We start from the raw sequence: 18,904 nt of genomic DNA on the forward strand, positions 1-18,904 counted from the left end.
GCTACATGCACTCAGCCCAGCTCTCCACTCAGGGTAAATCCCACTTCTACCTCAAGAGCCCAAAGAGGGAGGAGAACCCACACTCTAGCACCAGAATCATCAAACGTGTAGGAATGTATGGAAGTCAATAAAGCCTAGGCTTGACCAAATCTTTGCCCAAGATGCTTTCATTTCCTCTAGATCCCATTCCCCAAGGCTTACCAGGACTCCAGTTCTAGCAATTACTATGTGCCACATACCACATGATTAGCTTAGCATATTTTTCCAATTCTGGCAATAACTCTGTAAGACTCATATTATCACTATTTTACAGAATAAGAAAGTAAGGCTCAGCATTGCTAAATATATTATTCAAGGTCCCTTAGCTAGTAAAAAATGGAACTAGGTTTTGAATCAATGTCTGTCCAATTCTGAAGCCCATGCTCATTCCATGTGATACAAGTTTTCCAGTTTGCTTTGCACTGGTTTTTTGTTTGTTTGTTTGTTTTTGCTTTTGTTTTTGTTTTTGTTTTTTTGGTCTTAGCTGTCTATCATAGAAAGTTTCTCAATTAAATCAACAGAATTAATCTGGGCTTTCCAAGTTTCACAAAACTGTGCAGACCATCTATCACAACACTCATCTCAATGAAATGCCAATCTAATACATGTTCTCTCCTCTACTGACCATAAAAGGTACAAAAGCACAGCTCTCTTGAATTTTATTATGAAATCATGATTTTCCAAGATCTCAAACTCATTAATAATTATTACATTACACTGACTCTGAGCTACCAATTTTTGCCTAGGTAATGGAAATAGATACTTATTTCTAGTAAAAGAACTCCAGATGGTATTTTCTTAGGGACTTCATTCTTTCTGTAGAATGAGCTCAACAAACATTTTTAACAAATTAATGAATCTCTATTCTGTCTAAATATGTCACAATTTCTACACTTCCCCCAAAAGCATCTTTTGATTCCAGAAATATTTAACATGAAAGAAGTTTGCAGAATCACTTTAATGAGAAAAAATAATAATATTACAAATTACAGCAAATCTATTAGCCACACAATAGGAGATTATTTGGAAAAAAATTTGGAAAAAAACTTCTAATGTGTGTAATTTACTTATGTATGTAAAATGACAATGTGCTGTGCATCTCTCAGCAGCCTGACTTAAGAATCTGGTATCATCAGTAAAGGACTTTGCAAGCAAAATACCAAGACAGTGATATCCCTAAACCTCCCCCACAGGATTAGCTTGTCTGACTCAAATTCTCATCCTGAATGAGATCCATGCATACTAGACATATGTATAGAAGGAATGGGATTCCAAGAAATTAAATTTCACTTCCATTTTTCCTACCAAGATTGGGGATGGCTTTTATCTTGTCATAGCTGAAAAATTTCCTGGCAGAAAAATGACCTTTCCTTTATGCAGAAACTAGAATTTTAGTGAACCTGGCTTCCTCCCACTTCTTTTTTTTAATGATTTTTATTTTTTCCATTGTAGTTGGTTTACAGTGTTCTGTCAATTTTCTACTGCACAGCAAAGCAATCCCACTCCTGGGCATATATACTTCTGTCTCATGCAAAATGTTTTCCCATTCCTAGGAAGCCCACTTTTGATCCTAAATATCCTAGAGGCTTGTGTACACGTACTGGAATTACTGTGTTTCCTTTAGAGACTGGTCTGGAACACTGATATCCATTAGGATTGTGTACTCCTATTTATTTAGTACAGGGAATGGTGAAAATCATGTGTAACTAGATACTTAATTCAATGTGCACAAAGATACTGAGACGCTTTTTAGTGGTGATGGTAACAATGATAAGGATAAATGCGTTACATTATTAGAATAAAAAGTTTTGTTGCAAATGCACAACTTCCTGAAATCAAGCACAACAGAAGACAAAACAGCATAAATTGACTTTATATGATGCTGCCTACAGTTCAGGTATGTTTTTGTTGGTGTTATTTTATGGAAGAAAGAGAATCAGTTCATTTTTCCCTTTTTGCCATTTGAAATGGCCCTGGACTTGACTTATCCTATCAGTCAAAATTTTCACTGGCATCACTTTGAAGGATGTAAATATAGTAGCTTTTCAGGTATGAGAAGGAGCCTCATAGGAAACCATATTCAGCAGAGGTGCAGAATACTTCTGCAGTATATATTTTTTAAATGATGTTTTCTTTGTATCGTGCTTAGACTCTCAACTTTTTTCTGGCCTCCACTCAACCATGGCATATACAACTTAAATGTGCCAAAAACAAGACCAATTCTTTTTCAAACATGTTATTTCCAACCAGAATTGAATCAGGGTCAATTTGAGGCTAAAAGCATCCTCTAGATTGATGGTGATTACTATTCTTATTATGCCAAAGGTTAACACAAAGAAAGACCAAAGGGATAAGAAATGACAAGCTTGTTTCCTGCAAGAACATGAAAAAGGGATTATCAAAATAACCAGAGACTGAAAAAAGTTCCTCTCAGCAACTATGCAAATGGACATATAATAATACATATGTCCATAATGTAGTAATAATAATAATATGGACTATACTAATAGTAGTAGTAGTAGTAATAATAACAAATTACCTGCATTAGGGACTTAAAAATTTCAGTAAATATACCAAATGCTCATCATACAAGTAAAGAATTGGCACTGGGTTTATTAATGTGTTGCAAAATGGCTTGACAAAGTGAGAGTAATTTAGTTAATGAGTAACAGAATTAATTGTGGGTCATAGGAAACCATGAAGAAACTTAACATCATTGCTTTAGCTCTCCATCAGGAAATATATTTATTATTATTGTTGTTATTATAGTTCTCATTTCTGGAGAACTTACTATGTCTTGACACCATTGTGAGTTTCACAATGGTGATTTATTAGCCTGTTTTAGATTCTATTGATGTACAGATAAGACTTAGTATGAGTGTAAAAACAAATACTCTGATTTAATTGTGATGGTGTGAGCTCAAATTCAGGCAGTCTTCGTCCAAATGTCAAAACCATAATGTCTGGCACTGATATGTGGAAATATCTGTATAAAATTTGGTAGCCAAGAGCATGTTCTTTAGAGATCATGGTTACTTTGACTATTCTCTAATTTTTAACAAGTAACAGATACACCTTTGCAGGGTGATCTAGACTCCTCATGCAAAAGAAGGGCATTTTCTTGCTATATTAAATAAAGTACATAAAAATCTGAGCATGATCTGTTTTCTGTGGCAACCTGCATAATCCCTGATCTTTATACTGTCCATGCAAAACAGGAATTACTTAGCACAATTTTACATATAAAACTACTAATGTTCAGAGTCCATAAATAACTTTCTTAAGGACACACTGATGGCAAGCAGCACAACTGGAAATCAGGGGTCCATCTGATTCCAGACTCCATGCTCTTTTCTTCTATATGCACACAGTTCTGCCTCTTAAGCCCACAAAAGGAAAAACTCCAGTGTATTAGTTAACGAATTCAACAGATATTACTGAGCACCAATTATGCTTCAAGTGCTGAATACATAGTGGTAAAGCCCAGCCCTCAGGGGGCCTTACATTCTCTCAAGAGGCAGATAACCAACAAATATATTAGATCATGTGTTATGAAGGAAAATAAAGCAGGGTCAGGGTTGTTAAGTGTGGAGGGAGAAAGGAGGCTAGTTTACTTAGTGATGAGAGAAGGCCTCCATAAGATGACATTTAAGTGAGGACATAAATGACATGATGGACGGAGCCTCAGGAAGATCTTGTATAAGGCACAGCAAGTAAGGGGACCTCCAGGCACCAGGCCTCAGAAATGTTCAAGTTCCAGCAAAAAGGCTAGGACTGCTATAAACTCATTGCTATGCACTCAGTGAGTGAGATGGAGGGTGTTAGGAAATGGAAGTTGTGGAGAGGCCAGGTCCAGACTATGAGGAGCCCAAGGCCAAGACAAGAAGGTTAGAGCTGATTTTTCAGGTGATGGGAAGCCATTTAGCTGCACATGAAGAGAGGAAGCTAGTTCTGATTCCCATTTGTTCAGTTGGGAAAATAATACATTTTAAAATTTCATATGGAAACTGAGGGGATAAAACCCTAATAGATTATTTCTTCAAAAAATACAGGCCTCTTCCTGTTTAGAAAAACAGGTCTAAGGAGGATGTAAAACACGGTTAGTGACACAATCAGGCCCCTTCCCAATCTTCACACTTCTCAAGGGCTCTTAGGATGCATGTTCGTCCTTGACTGTTCCTTTATTAGTGCTTGCTTTGTTCTTCTTGCATTAGGAACTAACATTTTAGGTAATTTAAACTCCTCCTCTTTGAATGCACATGCATCCTCTGTCATCTCAGTCATCTGTAAAGCACAGGGCTGGATACAGAGCAGGAATCCCACACTTATTTGCTAAGCTTGATTGAATTAGCAACATATAATATGTCATGGTTCCTATTTTAGAGTTAGTGAGAACTTCAATTTCAGTAATAATGTAGACTATATTGAGAATGCCTGTTCATCCTCTTCAAATTTATCCTCCTCAAATGATATGTGGCACTCAACAAAGGGTACTTTATATTCCAAAAATCTCTTTCTGATTTATACTTTTTGGAGACCAAGTGATAACTAGTGCTCTTCATTTGTCTATTGCATAATCAACCTAAAAGATCCAACGGCTTTAATCAAAGTTGATAGTGTAACAAAAGCACATTCTAATTTTGATCGTTTATGGGTTCGGTATGCAAATTCTCTTAAAGGAGTAGTGTAAATACAAAGAGAAAAGTTATAGAAATAAATTACTTACAGAATTGAGAGCTAGTTGTTTACTACCAAAGAAAAACTGTCTAATACATTATCTCAAAGCCAACAATTTTGGAAAGTGCACTTGATCTAAGCTGCTGATAGAGAGTAAATACCCTCACACACACACACACACACAATGTTGAACACTTATCTTTCCTCTTTTCACACACAACTGAGCTTTATTCATGAATCTCAGCAAAGGACATCTATAATTAGTGTCTTTACATCAATCTGTACTAAAATGTGCTAAAAAAAAAAAAGCCAGTTAGTTGGAATTATAAGAATTTGATGCCCTTGTTTGTGGGTTTAATTAAATCAATACGAACAATTTTCAAGATACCTAAAGAAAAGCAAATCAGGAAAGAGACAGAGGGAAAATATTTTGTCTTTATTAACAGCTAACTCTTATTATCATGATCCCATTCTGATTCTGATATATATATCAAATTGGCTTGGGAATCTAAAAGCTACAGTCAGGGTTATCATCTACTTTAATAACTCCTAATATTTCTATTCCATAACAAAATTCATTGAAGTATATTAAACTCTATCACTCTGAAAAAATATTGTTACCATATTGTTTAAAGACAAATTGGTTCTATGAATCAATGAATTTCAACTAAATCAATGAATTTACTTTTTGTACTTTATGAAGGAACAAATAATAAGACTGCCATGAAATCCAGCAGAGACCATAATTTATTCAAAGTATCACAGAGCTTCAGTAGTTGAAAAGCACCTTAACAATCAATGTTTATTTGCAGATGAGACAATCCCATAGATGTCACTGCTACAGAGCTACCTAGTGGCTAAGGTTCCAACTCCAGATATTTCCCATCTGTGTTTCCTGACAGGAATAATTTACAGGAGAGGGGATTTTTAACTGCATAACCTTCAAGGCCCACTCATAATCCTCCCAGCAAGAAAGGATTTCATTCTCCTCTAAATGGCACACTATAGTACTTTACCTATGCCTCTCCTACAACAATCATTTTTTCTATTTCATTTGAATCTTAAATTTCCTATTTCCTCTAGAAAGATTTTTGAGTCACCGCTGTGTCCCAGAGCACAGCACAATGCCTTGAACTTGGCAGGTACTCAGTATATCAGTGAAGGAAACTAGACATACCCAAATCTACATGATCAAGAGAGATGACCATCTTATTTTATTTTTGTTATTGTTGTTATAACTGCCACTTTTAAAAATTTTTACTGAAACATAATTGATTTACAATGTTGTGTTAGCTTTAGGTGTACAGAAAAGTGATTCAGCTACATACATATTCTTTTCATATTCTTTTCCAGTATAGCTTATTATAAGATACTGAATATACTTCCTTGTGCTATATAGTAGGTCCTGTTGATTAGCTATTTTATATATAGTAGTGAGTATATTTTAATCACAAACTCCTAATCTATCTACCCCCCTTTACTGGTTTGTATTGGTCTCTGAATACTCTGAAAAATATATAAAGAACTTACGCAACTCAACAGCGTAAAAACAATCTAATTAAAAATGGACAGACAGAATTCCTTTCGTGGCTCAGTGGTTAACGAATCCGACTAGGAACCATGAGGTTGCAGGTTCGATCCCTGGCCTTGTTCAGTGGGTTAAGGATCTGGAGTTGCCGTGAACTGTGGTGTAGGTTGCAGATGCGGCTTGGATCTGGCATTGCTGTGGCTCTGGAGTAGGCTGGCGGCTACAGCTCCGATTAGACCCCTAGCCTGGGAACCTCCATATGCCATGGGTGCAGCCCTGGAAAAAGACCCCCCCCAAAAAAATGGACAAAGGATCTTAAGATATTTTTCCAAAAAATATACAAATGCCCAATAGGCACATGAAAAGGTACTGAACATCACTAATCATCAGAGAAGTGTAAATCAGAGCCACAGTGAGATATCACCTCACATCTGTTAGAACAGTCATAAACTAATCAAAAAGACAAACAACAGCAAATGACGGTAAGGATGTGGAGAAAGGAAAACCTTGTGCACTGTGGTATTGGCACAACCACTATCAAAAACAGCAGAAAAATCCCCCCAAAATGAAAAGTAATCCAGCAATTCCACTTCCGGGACCATATCTGAAAGATATGAAAACATTGTCAAAGAGGTACCTGTACCTCCATGTTCATAGCACCATTATGTACAATATCCAAGACATGAAAACAATCTAAGTGTTGATCAAGAGAAGAATGGATAAAGAAGTCCATAGATATAGATATATATAGATATAATCAGCCATTGAAAAAAAGTAACTCCTGCCATTTGTGACAATACGACAACATGGGTGGATCTTGAGGGAAATAAGTCAGAGAGAAACACAAATACTGTATGATCTCATTTACATGAAAATTTTTTAAAAACTCATAAAAAGAGAGGTCAGTTTATGGTTACCAGAGGTGGGAGAGAAGGGGATGAAGAAAGAGGAACTGCAGGAAGGTGGGAAAGTCAAAAGATACTAGCTTCCAATTATAAGCTACATAAGTACTAGGGATGTAATGCACAACACGATGCTTGTCTGTGGTATTTTTGAAAGTTGTAAGAGTGTAAATCTAAAGAGTTCTCATCACAAGGAGATAAACGTTTTTTCTTTTTCTTTTATACAAGATCAATGTTAAATAAACCTATTTTGGTAATCATTTCACAACACCGTATTTAAGTCAAATTATGTTGTACACCTTAACTTATATAGTGCTATATGTCAAGTATACCTCAATAAAACTGGAAGAAATAAAGAAGTAAAACTATAACCAATCCAATAAATAAATAAGTACTCTCAAATGATATTTCCATTTTCCCTCTAGAATAAGTAGAACACTTTGCTGCAAAGGCCATCCTGGTTCCTAAGCCTCCTGTGGACAACCAGGAGTCAAGGACATGACCAACCAGGCCCCTGGGCCCCCGTGGCCTTGCTGTCCTTACCTAGGGCATGTCTGGACACCAGGACTGCCAGCTTCCCCAGACCCTTTAATGGTCTACATTACCTTATCCGGTAGGGACAAATTAGAAGGATATGAAAGAAAAGATAAGCAGTTTATGTGACCAGGAATTTCATCCATTTTGCTTTCAGAAAATAAAATGGAGTGGCCCTGAAAGAATGTCTCAGGGGATTTCTACTCACGTGGAATGGAAATGTCCCCTCAGTTTGCAAACAGGCATTAGGCTTGCACAAAATAAAGCTTATTAGAGCCATGTTTGATTAACATATAACACAACCATTGAGGTCTCTGCATTTTCAGGGGGCACAAACTACATACAATTCCTTTATGACTCAAAACACAAAACAAGAGATATCAGATATTAAATTCAATTTTCACTCAAGAATACCATCCCACGGGCTGAATGTGCCTCACTATAACAAAAACAAAAGTCTTTCAATGAAGCGATAATATGTTATTTGTGAGGGAAATGTTTTATAAGGCTGATATAGTTCCCACAATCCCTATTTGAAACCTAGGAACCAGATGTGTTTTGGAGTTCCGAATTTTTTGGATTTTGGAAACATGGGCATATACCACACACTGAGTGACACTCTTATTGGGATGTGAGGCAAAACACTCTAATTAAATACATTCCACAGAAAAACATTGGAATAATCACACTGAGGGACATAAGCTGAGCCTCACATTAGTTCTCAGGTTTGCCACAAAATTAGTTCATGTCAGATTTTGCCTCCAAGTCGCCAGTTTTCAGAGTGTTTTGTTGCTACCTACCAATCAGTGCTAACAAGAAATCATTTAACCTTTTAATCTGCCATAATCAAAAACTTGGTAATAACATGAGACACTCAAAAACATTCAAAGAATCCCTTTTCACTTGATGAGAAATCGTAACATTCTTCAACTTCCACACACCGTCCCAATACTATAATCTAAGTTATCTGCTGGGGGCTTTGTGTCAGTCCCTGTGCTGAGTGTCTCATAAAGACTCTTTTTTTCTATTTTGTCCTATGACATAATAAATGTACAAGGTTAAGTGGCATGTTTTAATTTAATCATGATTTCCTTCTCAATTTTAGGAAGATTAAAAACAAGTGGTCTCTTCTTTTAGACTTTAAATTTTGTGGGTAATCATTCCATCAAAGATCTAAGCTTTGAGGGCTTTTTTAAGCCTTATTTGCAAATACGGAACATGTGCCTTCTATAAACGTGTCATAGATAGCACACAGACTTGTGATGTGTCGCTTTGCTAAATCCCGTTACCAGAACAGAACTCGGTGCTTTCTTCACTTTAGTGCTGTTTTCTGTGTTGCCCTTTTAATCCTAATGAAGTAATACCAGGTCTGGTTCATTTTCATTAATATGCATCATAAAATAGACTCCGGACAAAATACTGTTCTGCAACATGGAAGCAATATCATATACTCCACAGAGAAAACCTACTTGCTTAGTGTGAGTGAAAGAGCCCTCACTCAGAACAGGTATTAAGATATTAATATTTCATGTTTCCTCTGTGAGTTACTTCGTAAGTTAATCTTCCCCACCAAAGATGCACCCTCTTTTTACAGCACTATGAGACTTTTGGCCATTGAAAGAAAGAAAAAATAAAGCTACTACTACTTTACTAGAAGGCTCTGAAACTGAAAAGCATTTAAAGCTTCAAAATTACCCTACATTTCTTTGGTTACTTAATGTCCAGCACTTATACCACCTCAAATAAAATATTTTTTAAATGTGTGATTTTGACAACTCCAAGTTGAAGTGGGAAGAGAAAGATTTACTATAATTTGAAAAGATACACGGTCATTTTTAGTTTTCTTTTTTAATTCAATTCTGCCTCTCTCTGTCCCTGTCTCTCTCTGTACACACCTACACAACCACACACACCCCCCCACACACCCCCACACACACACACTTCTGAGACTAACAATAATCCATTTAAGAAAATTTAAGGCAACTGTGAAATTATTACAAGAAATTACCTTTGTACCTAGTTTTAGACTGAATGATTTACTGCATTTCCCTTAATCCTTAAGTTGCATATTCATTGCTGTATTTTCCTCTAACTGCTGTCACTTAAATTGTCATGTAGAATAGGGCAAATCAGGGTCAGTTTATATAAGCGGCATCAATCTGAAGAACTTCATCAGTCTTTATTTCAAGGCATTATGCAAAGAAAACTGACATTAAGAGAGCCTTAACTGACAGCAAATGAAATCAATCAGCAAATCACTAAGCCATAATAAACTCACTCAATTTGTAGATAACCCTTCCTTTCCCAGGTCTTCACCTAGGCAGTCCATCAAATACTGTTTTTTGTCCAACTAGCTAAAATTAATAGCAATTCTGTTGTAGCACTTGAAAGTTCAAGTGCTCACAGGCTTCAGTCTCTTAATAATAAGCATTAAAAGGTATTATCAAAGAGGGTTACATTTACAGGCTTCAAAATGAAAAGAGAGAGAGAAAGGGTCAATTTAGGATTTAGTTTTTGCCTCAACAGTAATGACAGAAAAATTATGTTCATATCATTCAGCAGCTTTTCTGCTTTGAGCTACCTAGAACTGAAAACTGTAACCAAAAAAAAAAAAAAACTCCATACTTCCATTGTTTTGCGGTTTTGTTTTTTACTAGGTGGTGTCTCAAACAATTTCACACACAGATAAATACTGTTACCATTTCATTGGAACTGGAAGTCTGAAAAAAAATTTAATGGTATAAAGACAACAAAATGAGTTAAAAGAGAATATGAAAACAGTAGTAATGCTTGAATTACTTTGTAGAATAATTATTCAAATGGAAGTATATGGCAGACATTCACCAAAGTGCTGGCAATGGCTTTATACTGAGCTGTAAGGAAACACCAGAGTTGTGGAACATTTTATTCTCTTTATTGCACATGTTGCTATTACAGTGAAACCTGTATCAAACAGATCATCAGTCAAAAGTCTCCGAGAGTCAAAACACTAAAACATTCCTTAATGTACTTAGGTCACTTTTCCTGAAAACCAAGCCTGTTTGCAGTTCAGTCCAACATTGCTTATATTAATTTAGCATTTTACAATATAAAAAGCACCCTCACATGTACATTATCCCATCTGATAGCACCACAACCCTGTGAGTGAAAGCTAGACAGGCTTCACCACCTTTGTTTAAAGATGAGAAAATAGGGGGCTCTGGGTGGTTGAGTGACCTGCCAAGGTGGTTAAACTACAGAGCCAGGACTTCAATCCAGGCATTCTGATGCTCTGCGTAGGCTTTCTCCAATACTACACTGCTTGCCTCCTTCCCCAGCAGATGGAATCTTTTTATCTCTTCCAAATTCCCATTTTGATCAACATCGTGTTTCTAGCAAACTCAATGACATACAGAAAATTGCACAGATTCATGGTTGCCAATTTTCCTATAATCTGATTTACTTGCCCATCTTTTAGAAGAGCAAAAATCTCCACCTGAGACTGAAAACTAAGTGAGTTTACACCTTTAAGGAATGTTTATAAGCCACATGTTAAGGGGGAAAATAATTTGAAAACTATTAGCGCTGCTTACTTTCCCAAGTTCTTTCATGTGTTGTCATATGATCCTCATAACCGCCCCAAGATGCAGCAGGGCAAGTCTCATCATCTCCACATTACAGATGACAAGCCAGTACACCAGAGGACATAAGGGTGCAACACTCACAGACAGTGATTCCACGGCAAAACTCCAGTAGTCCCCACAGGGATGATAATTCATATTCATTCTTCACAAGAAAGAACAATGCTGTTTTCCACGGGAAAAGATGACAATTGGATAAAAGAGTGAGAATTCCTGCCACCATGTAGTATTTGCCTACAATGGGAATGATTTCATCTGTTCTATGGCTAAACCTATTACTTTCTAATAAAGCTTCATAACCTCGTCAACCTTCTGTGACAGTGACTTTGCTATGATTTTATTTTCTTATTATTCTTCCCTGTAATAAACAAAGGAAGAAATGATTTTTTTTAAAAGTTGGAAAAAAAACTTATTTTAAATTATTCCTATCAGATTTTACTTAGTGCCAGTTCAGATCACTGATACCAAATCATTCCCACAGGAATAATTCATGAATATTTTTCAGTTGAGATAGATAGAGTAGGGAGTTATCACATTCCTCAATACAAGAGTTGGCATAGTGGAAGCTTTGTACAGATGCATTTCCTTGCCCTCATATGTCATCCTGTCATTTTCAAAAGGCAAAGAAAGATGAAAGCCCCAATAAGGAAAAAAACAACTGTTATCAGACCACCACTAATCTAAAATAAAATCCATGGTGCAAGATTTAAAATGTCCCATCAGCTAAATATTTAAAAAAATATTTTAGCACCCATCTTAACAAAATTTTTTTAGAAATCTTAGCTATCACTGAATGTCCAATATTATGTTTTAACTACAGATACAAAGAAAAATACTTTTTTACAAAAAGTCTTTTTAAAAATAAAATATGGAGGAGTTCCTGTTGTGGCTCAGTGGTAATGAATCCAACTAGTATCCATGAGGATGTGGGTTCCATCCCTGGCCTCGCTCAGTGGGTTAAGGATCCTGAGTTGCCCTGAGCTGTGGTGTAGGTCTCATACATGGCTCAGATCTGGCATTACTGTGGCTGTGGCGTAGGCCAGCAGCTACAGCTCTGATTTGACCCCCTAGCCTGGGACCTTCCATATGCATGGTACAGTCCTAAAAAGACTAAATAAATAAATAAATAAAATATGGGGACTAAGAAGAGAATGGTAGCATATATCAGCTGGCAAAATATCTGAACAAAAACCATAAATCTACATTTTTACTCTCAAGATTCTGTCCTAAAATTCTGCTTGAGGCATCCCCCTACTCTCTCTACCACCACAATCATCATCACCAAAAAAAAAAAAAAAAAAAAGGCAAATCGAAATAGGACAGGAAGGGTGAGAGGACGGGACTCGGGTAATGTACTTAAACTGCTCTAATGATGGCTGACATGCAAGGCTAAGTCCTCCTAGTCACCAAAAATGAAAACCTTCCTAAAATCTTAGAAGATGAAGACTCAGGACAATAAGGAATAACTCACAATGACTATAAACGAACATACAAATGCTATTATTTAATTGTTTAATCACTGTAACCCCCATTTGTAACACAGCCTTAAAGTCAGTCCTTCTATAAATAGAACATCTTAGAGTTCCCACTGTGGTTCAGCAGGTTAAGAAACCGACTAGTACCCATGAGGATACAGGCTTGATCCCTGGCTTTGCTCAGGGGGTAAAGGACCCAGTGTTGCTGTGGGCTGTGGTGTAGGTGGCAGAGACAGCTCAAAACTGGCACTGCTGTGGCTATGGTGTAGGCCGACGGCTGCAGCTCTGATTCAACCCCTAGCCCCAAAACTTTCATATGTCACAGGTGTGGCCCTAAAAACAAAAACAAAAACAAAAACATGAACATCTTACTTCTTGTGGTATATGGCTTCATTTAGCATCGCTTCTGGTGGCATTGCTCACCACTCTAGCGCCAGGAAGTTCTGAAGAAAATTCATGTCTGCTTGTGCATTATCCAATCTTCAGAGTAGAATTCTAAATTTTAACTAGCAGTTAACAAAAATATTTTATCTAACAACATATGTCAGAAGACACCATTTATTTTTCCTGGGGTCAACATGAAAAACAAACACACTAATTCTTATATTCATTCTCAAGTTATGCTTCTAATTGAGGACACTTAGATTCCTCATTGGCACAATTTATATTCTGTGGAACTGGAGAATTCCACTGTCAAGCAGCCAGATGAGACAAAGGATAGCGTTTTTCCATCAGAATGCATTTATTATTAAGTGAACTATAAGATTTTTCCAGCTAATTGTTTTCCCCTCCAACATAGCTGTTCCCTGGAAAGCGCTTTCCAGCCTTTGAAGAAGGCAGCATTTCAACATTCTGGTTGATGCCACAACCAAATTCTAAAATGATTTTGTTTTTCAATTTAAAAATATTTTGTTTTTAGAATGTAAGGAGAATTGCACGCTCACAGGTAACAACTTTAGATAAACTCAAAATCTTTTTGATACCTTATGCTAAAATGACTTCACCAAAAATGTCAGATTTCCAATAATCTCAAAATTCAAAGAACAGTCATGGACTCAGAAATAAATGAAAAAGAATATCTGTGAGACAAATAGCTATCACAAAATATATTCTTTTTACTTCACCACAGAGACTCTTAGACTGAACCTTGGAAACTCTTGAAATTAAGGATCCAGTGAGAATGAACATCTGAATATTAGGGAAGACCTAAAGTCTAAAAAGAAAGTAAAGTATCAGAAAATAAACTTTTAGTATCAGAAAATAAAGAACCATACTTTAAATTTAGTTCTTTAATATCAGAAAATATATCCTTTTTTTTTTTTTTTTTTTTTTTTTTTTTGTCTTTTTTGCCATTTCTTGGGCCGCTCCCACAGCATATGGAGATTCCCAGGCTAGAGGTTGAATCAGAGTTGTAGCCGCCGGCCTACGCCACAGCCACAGCCACTAGGGATCCGAGCCACGTCTGCAACCTACACCACAGCTCATGGCAACGCCAGATCCTTAACCCACTGAGCAAGGCCAGGGATCGAACCTGCAACCTCACAGTTCCTAGTCGGATTTGCTAACCACTGAGCCACGATGGGAACTCCAGAAAATATATCTTTTAGTATCAGAAAGTAAAAGAACTCTACTTTTAAAAGGAAATCAAAGAACTAGTAGAAGTCACTTAGTCTTTCATAGACAACTGCGAAATATATGTATCAAAAGCCTTAGAATGAGCAAAACCTTAAATGCAGCAAGTCCACTATTTATTCTAAAGGAAAAAAAATAGAACAATGCAAAAACTTGTGCAAAAAGATATCCATTGCCACCTTATTCATGATAACCAAAAAATTATAAATAACTCAAATACCCATCAGTAGGAAACTGATTAAATATCCTATAGCAGATGCATGTAGTGCAATATAACTCAATTATCAAAAATGATGGAGAAACCGTATTTGCAAAAAAGATATCCATGACTTATTTTTAGGTTTAAAAAAATGCTTACAAAATAGTATTGCCTAATTATTGTTTAAATACATATTATAAATATATATAATTACATATAAATGATATGTACATGAGTACCTTTATTTATGACTAAAAAACAACTAGAATAATAGAGAATATATACCAAAATGTTAACATTGGCTATCTCTGAATTGCAGAATTTCAAATAATTTTCCTCTATGCTTTTTAGAGTCTAATTTTTATCATCATAATCATGTACAATCTTCATCATTTTTAAAAGATAACTTCTAATATAAGCAAAATTTCTATTAAGTTATAGTGTTTAAAAGCAAATGTAACTATATATCTGAAACCAGCATAAAAAAATTTTTAATTAGATATACTACATTAATTTCATTTAAAAAAAGCATTTTACATAGTTAGCAATATTTCCATTCAAAATGGATGATAGAAATGAAGAAAACAATAGAAAAGATCAATGAAACTAAAAAGCTACTTGATTTAAAAGACAAACAAAATTGATAATCTTTAGCCAGATTCATCAAGAAAAAAAGGGAAAGGGCTAAACTCAATAAAATTAGAAATGAAAAAGGAAAAATTACAACTGACACCATGGAAATAGAAAGAATCATAAGAGACTACTACAAGCAATTATACACCAATAAAATGGACAACCTAGAAAAAATGGACAAATTCTTAGCAAAGTATAACCTTCTAAGACTGAACTAGGAAGAAATGGAAATTATGAATAGGCTAATCACAAGTACTGAAATTGAAAACTGGATTTAAAAACTTCCAAAAAACAAAAGTCTAGGACCAGATGGCTTCACAAGTGAATTCTACCAAATATTTTGAGAAGACTTAACACACATTGCAGGGGAAGAAACACTCCCAAGCTCATTCCATGAGACCACCATGACACTCATACCAAAATCAAAGATAACATAAAAAAAGAAATACACACCAATATCACTGATGAACATAGATGCAAAAATCCTCAACAAAATACTAGCATACTAAATCCAAGAATACATTAAAAGGACCATACACCATGATCAAGTAGGATTTACCCCAGGGATGTAAGGACTTTTCAATATATGCAAATCAATCAATGTTACACACCACACCAACAAACTAAAGAATAAAAAACCATATGGTCATCTCAGTAGATGCTGAAAAGCTTTTGACAAAATTCAACAGCCACTTATGATTAAAACTCCCCAGAAAGTGGGAATAGAGGGAACCTATATCAACATAATAAAGGCCACATATGACAAACCCACAGTTAACATCATTCTCAAAGGTGAAAAGCTGAAAGTATTTCCACTAAGATAAGGAACAAAATAAGAACATCCACTTTTATTCAACATAGTTTTGGAAGTCCTAGCTATAGCCCTCAGAGAAGAAAAAGAAATAAAAGGAATCTGAATAGGAAAAGAAGGAGTAAAACTGGCACTGTTTGTTTATGACATGATACTATTCACACAGAAAATCCTACAAATGTTACCAGAAAACTACTAGAGCTCATCAATGAATTTGGTAAAGTTGCAGGATACAAAATTAATACACAGAAATCTCTTGCATTTCTAAAGACCTAACTACAAAAATCAGAAAGAAAAATTATGGAAACAATTCTATTTACCATTGCATCAAAAAGAATAAAATACCTAGGAATAAACCTACCTAAGGAGACAAAAGACCTGGACTCTGAAAAGTACAAGATGCTGATAAAGGAAATCAAAGATGAACAAACAAATGGGAAGATATACTATGTTCTTGAAGTGGAAGAATCAATATCATCAAAATGACTGTAATACCCAAGGTAATCTACAGATTCAGTGAAATCCCTATTAAATTACCAAATACATTTTTAATGAACTATAACAAAAAAATTTTTAATTTGTATGGAAATACAAAAGACCCCGAATGTCCAAAGCAACTTGAGAAAGAAAAATGGAGCCAAAGGAATCAGGCTCCCTGGCTTCAGACTATACTGCAAAGCTACAGTTATCAAAACAGTATGGTACTGACACAAAAACAGAAATATAGATGAATGGAACAGGAATAAAGCCCAGAAATAAACCCACACACCTATGGTCAATTAATTTACAACAGTGGAGAAAAGATGTATCTTCAATAAGTGGTGCTGGGAAAACTGGACAGCTACATGTAAAAGAATGAACTTAGAACACCCTCTAAAATCATATACAAAAAAATAAATTCAAAGTGGATTAAAGATCTAAACATAAGACCAGATACTTAGAGAAAAACATAGGCAGAACATACTCTGACATAAATCACAGCAATATCTTTTTTGATCCACCTCCATGAGTAATGAAAATAAAAACAAAAATAAAAAAATGGGACCCAAAGTTTCTGCACAGCAAAGGAAACCATAAATGAAATAAAAAGACAACTCATAGACCAGGAGAAAATCGTCACGAGTGAAGTGACTGACAAGAGATTAATCTTCAAAATATACAAACATCTCATATAGCTTTATATCAAAAAACCAAACAACCCAATTTAGAAAAATGGTCAGAAGATGTAAAGAGACATTTCTCCAAAGACAGACCCACAGATGGCCAAAAAGCACATGAAAAGATGTTCAACATCACTAATTATTAGAGAAATTAAAATCAAAACTACAATGAGGTATCTCTTCACATAGGTCAAAACAGCCATCAGCAAAAAGTTTACAAACAATAAATGCTGGAAAATGTGTGGAGAAAAGGGAACCCTCCTATATTGTTGGTGGGAATGTCAGCTGATGCAGCTACTATGGAGGACACTATGGAGGTTCCTTTAAAAAACTCAATATAGAACTACCATATGAACCAGCAACCCACTCCTGGGCATTTATCCAGAGCAAGCCATGATTCAAAAAGACACATGTACCCAAATGTTCCCTGAAGCACTATTTACTATAGCCAAGACATGGAAGCAATCTAAATGCCCATCAACAGAGACTGGATAAAGAAGATGATGTACATATATGTAATGGAATATCAGCCATAAAAAAAGAATGAAATAATGTCATTTGCAGCAACATGGATGGTTATCATACTAAGTGAAGTAGGTCAGAAAGAGAAAGACAAATACCATATGAGATCATGTGGAATCTAATACAAAATGTTACAAAAGAACTTGGAAAACAGAAACAGACTCAAAGATTTCAAAATTACACTTGTGGCTACCAAAGGGAAAATGTGTGGAAGAGGGATAAATTAGGAGATTTGGATTGACATATATGCATCACTATATATAAAATAGGTTAACAAAGACCTATTGTATAGCACAGGGGAATCTATTCAATACTGTGTAATAACCTATATGGGAAAAGAATCTGAAAAAGAATGGATATACATATATACTGATTTACTCTGCTGTACACCTGAAACTAACACAACTTTATAAGTCAAATATATGCCAATAATAATTTTTTTTAATTTTTTAAAAAAATGGATGATTTTCATGCTTTAGAAAAATCAGAAATATGAAAATTTATTTATGTGGATGAGATAACAAAGAAAATATCTAAATAATACATGATTTCAAGTACAATTGCCTAATGTTTCTTCAATTTCTAAATATGCCAAAATGAAGACATTTTTTGTACAACAATTAGAAGGCTGCTACATTAAATAGTGTAAAAGGGAACAGGTAGAAAATTAAAAGTGATTCTTGGGTAGTTCTCACTGTGGCATAGTGGGTTGGGAATCGAACTACAATGATTTGGGTTGCTGGAGAGGCATGGGTTTGATCCCCTGCCCGGAATGGTGGGTTCAAGGTGCAGGCTGCAGCTGTGGCTCAGATTCAGTCCTTGCCCCAGGAACTTCCATACGCTGCAGGTGCAGCTATAAAATTTTTTTAAAAAGAAAGAAAAAAAGAAAAGAGTGATTCTTGATATTTTTGTTCCCCGATAGTTTAGGTACTTAGGTATAGATATTTATTTCTTCCTTCCTGCATTTAAAAAAAAAAAGTCCCTTCAAGATGCTCTTTATGATTTCACTTTGGATATACAAAAAAAAAAAAAATAGCTGGAAGAAAATCTTCACAAGTGAAGTGACTGACAAGGGATTAATCTCTAAAACATACAAACATCTCATACAGCTTTATATCAAAAAAACAACCCACTTAAAAAAAAATCTCTATGCCTGGAAAGTAAGTGTAAAT

At 35.4% G+C, this 18,904-nt stretch overlaps 1 protein-coding gene across 33 annotated transcripts in view; it reads right to left on the bottom strand.

Annotated features, from left to right (window-relative positions):
* Positions 1–18,904, bottom strand: part of CCDC171 (coiled-coil domain containing 171) — a 351,755-nt gene that overhangs the window by 52,188 nt on the left and 280,663 nt on the right. The gene's annotated exons all lie outside the window — the stretch shown is intronic.

This window comes from Sus scrofa, chromosome 1 (genome assembly GCF_054392235.1).
Source record: "Sus scrofa isolate SSC_HxYL_T2T_F1_AM1 chromosome 1, Sscrofa_HxYL_maternal_Yorkshire_Landrace_v2.0, whole genome shotgun sequence".
In the NCBI taxonomy this organism is placed as follows: Eukaryota; Metazoa; Chordata; class Mammalia; order Artiodactyla; family Suidae; genus Sus; species Sus scrofa.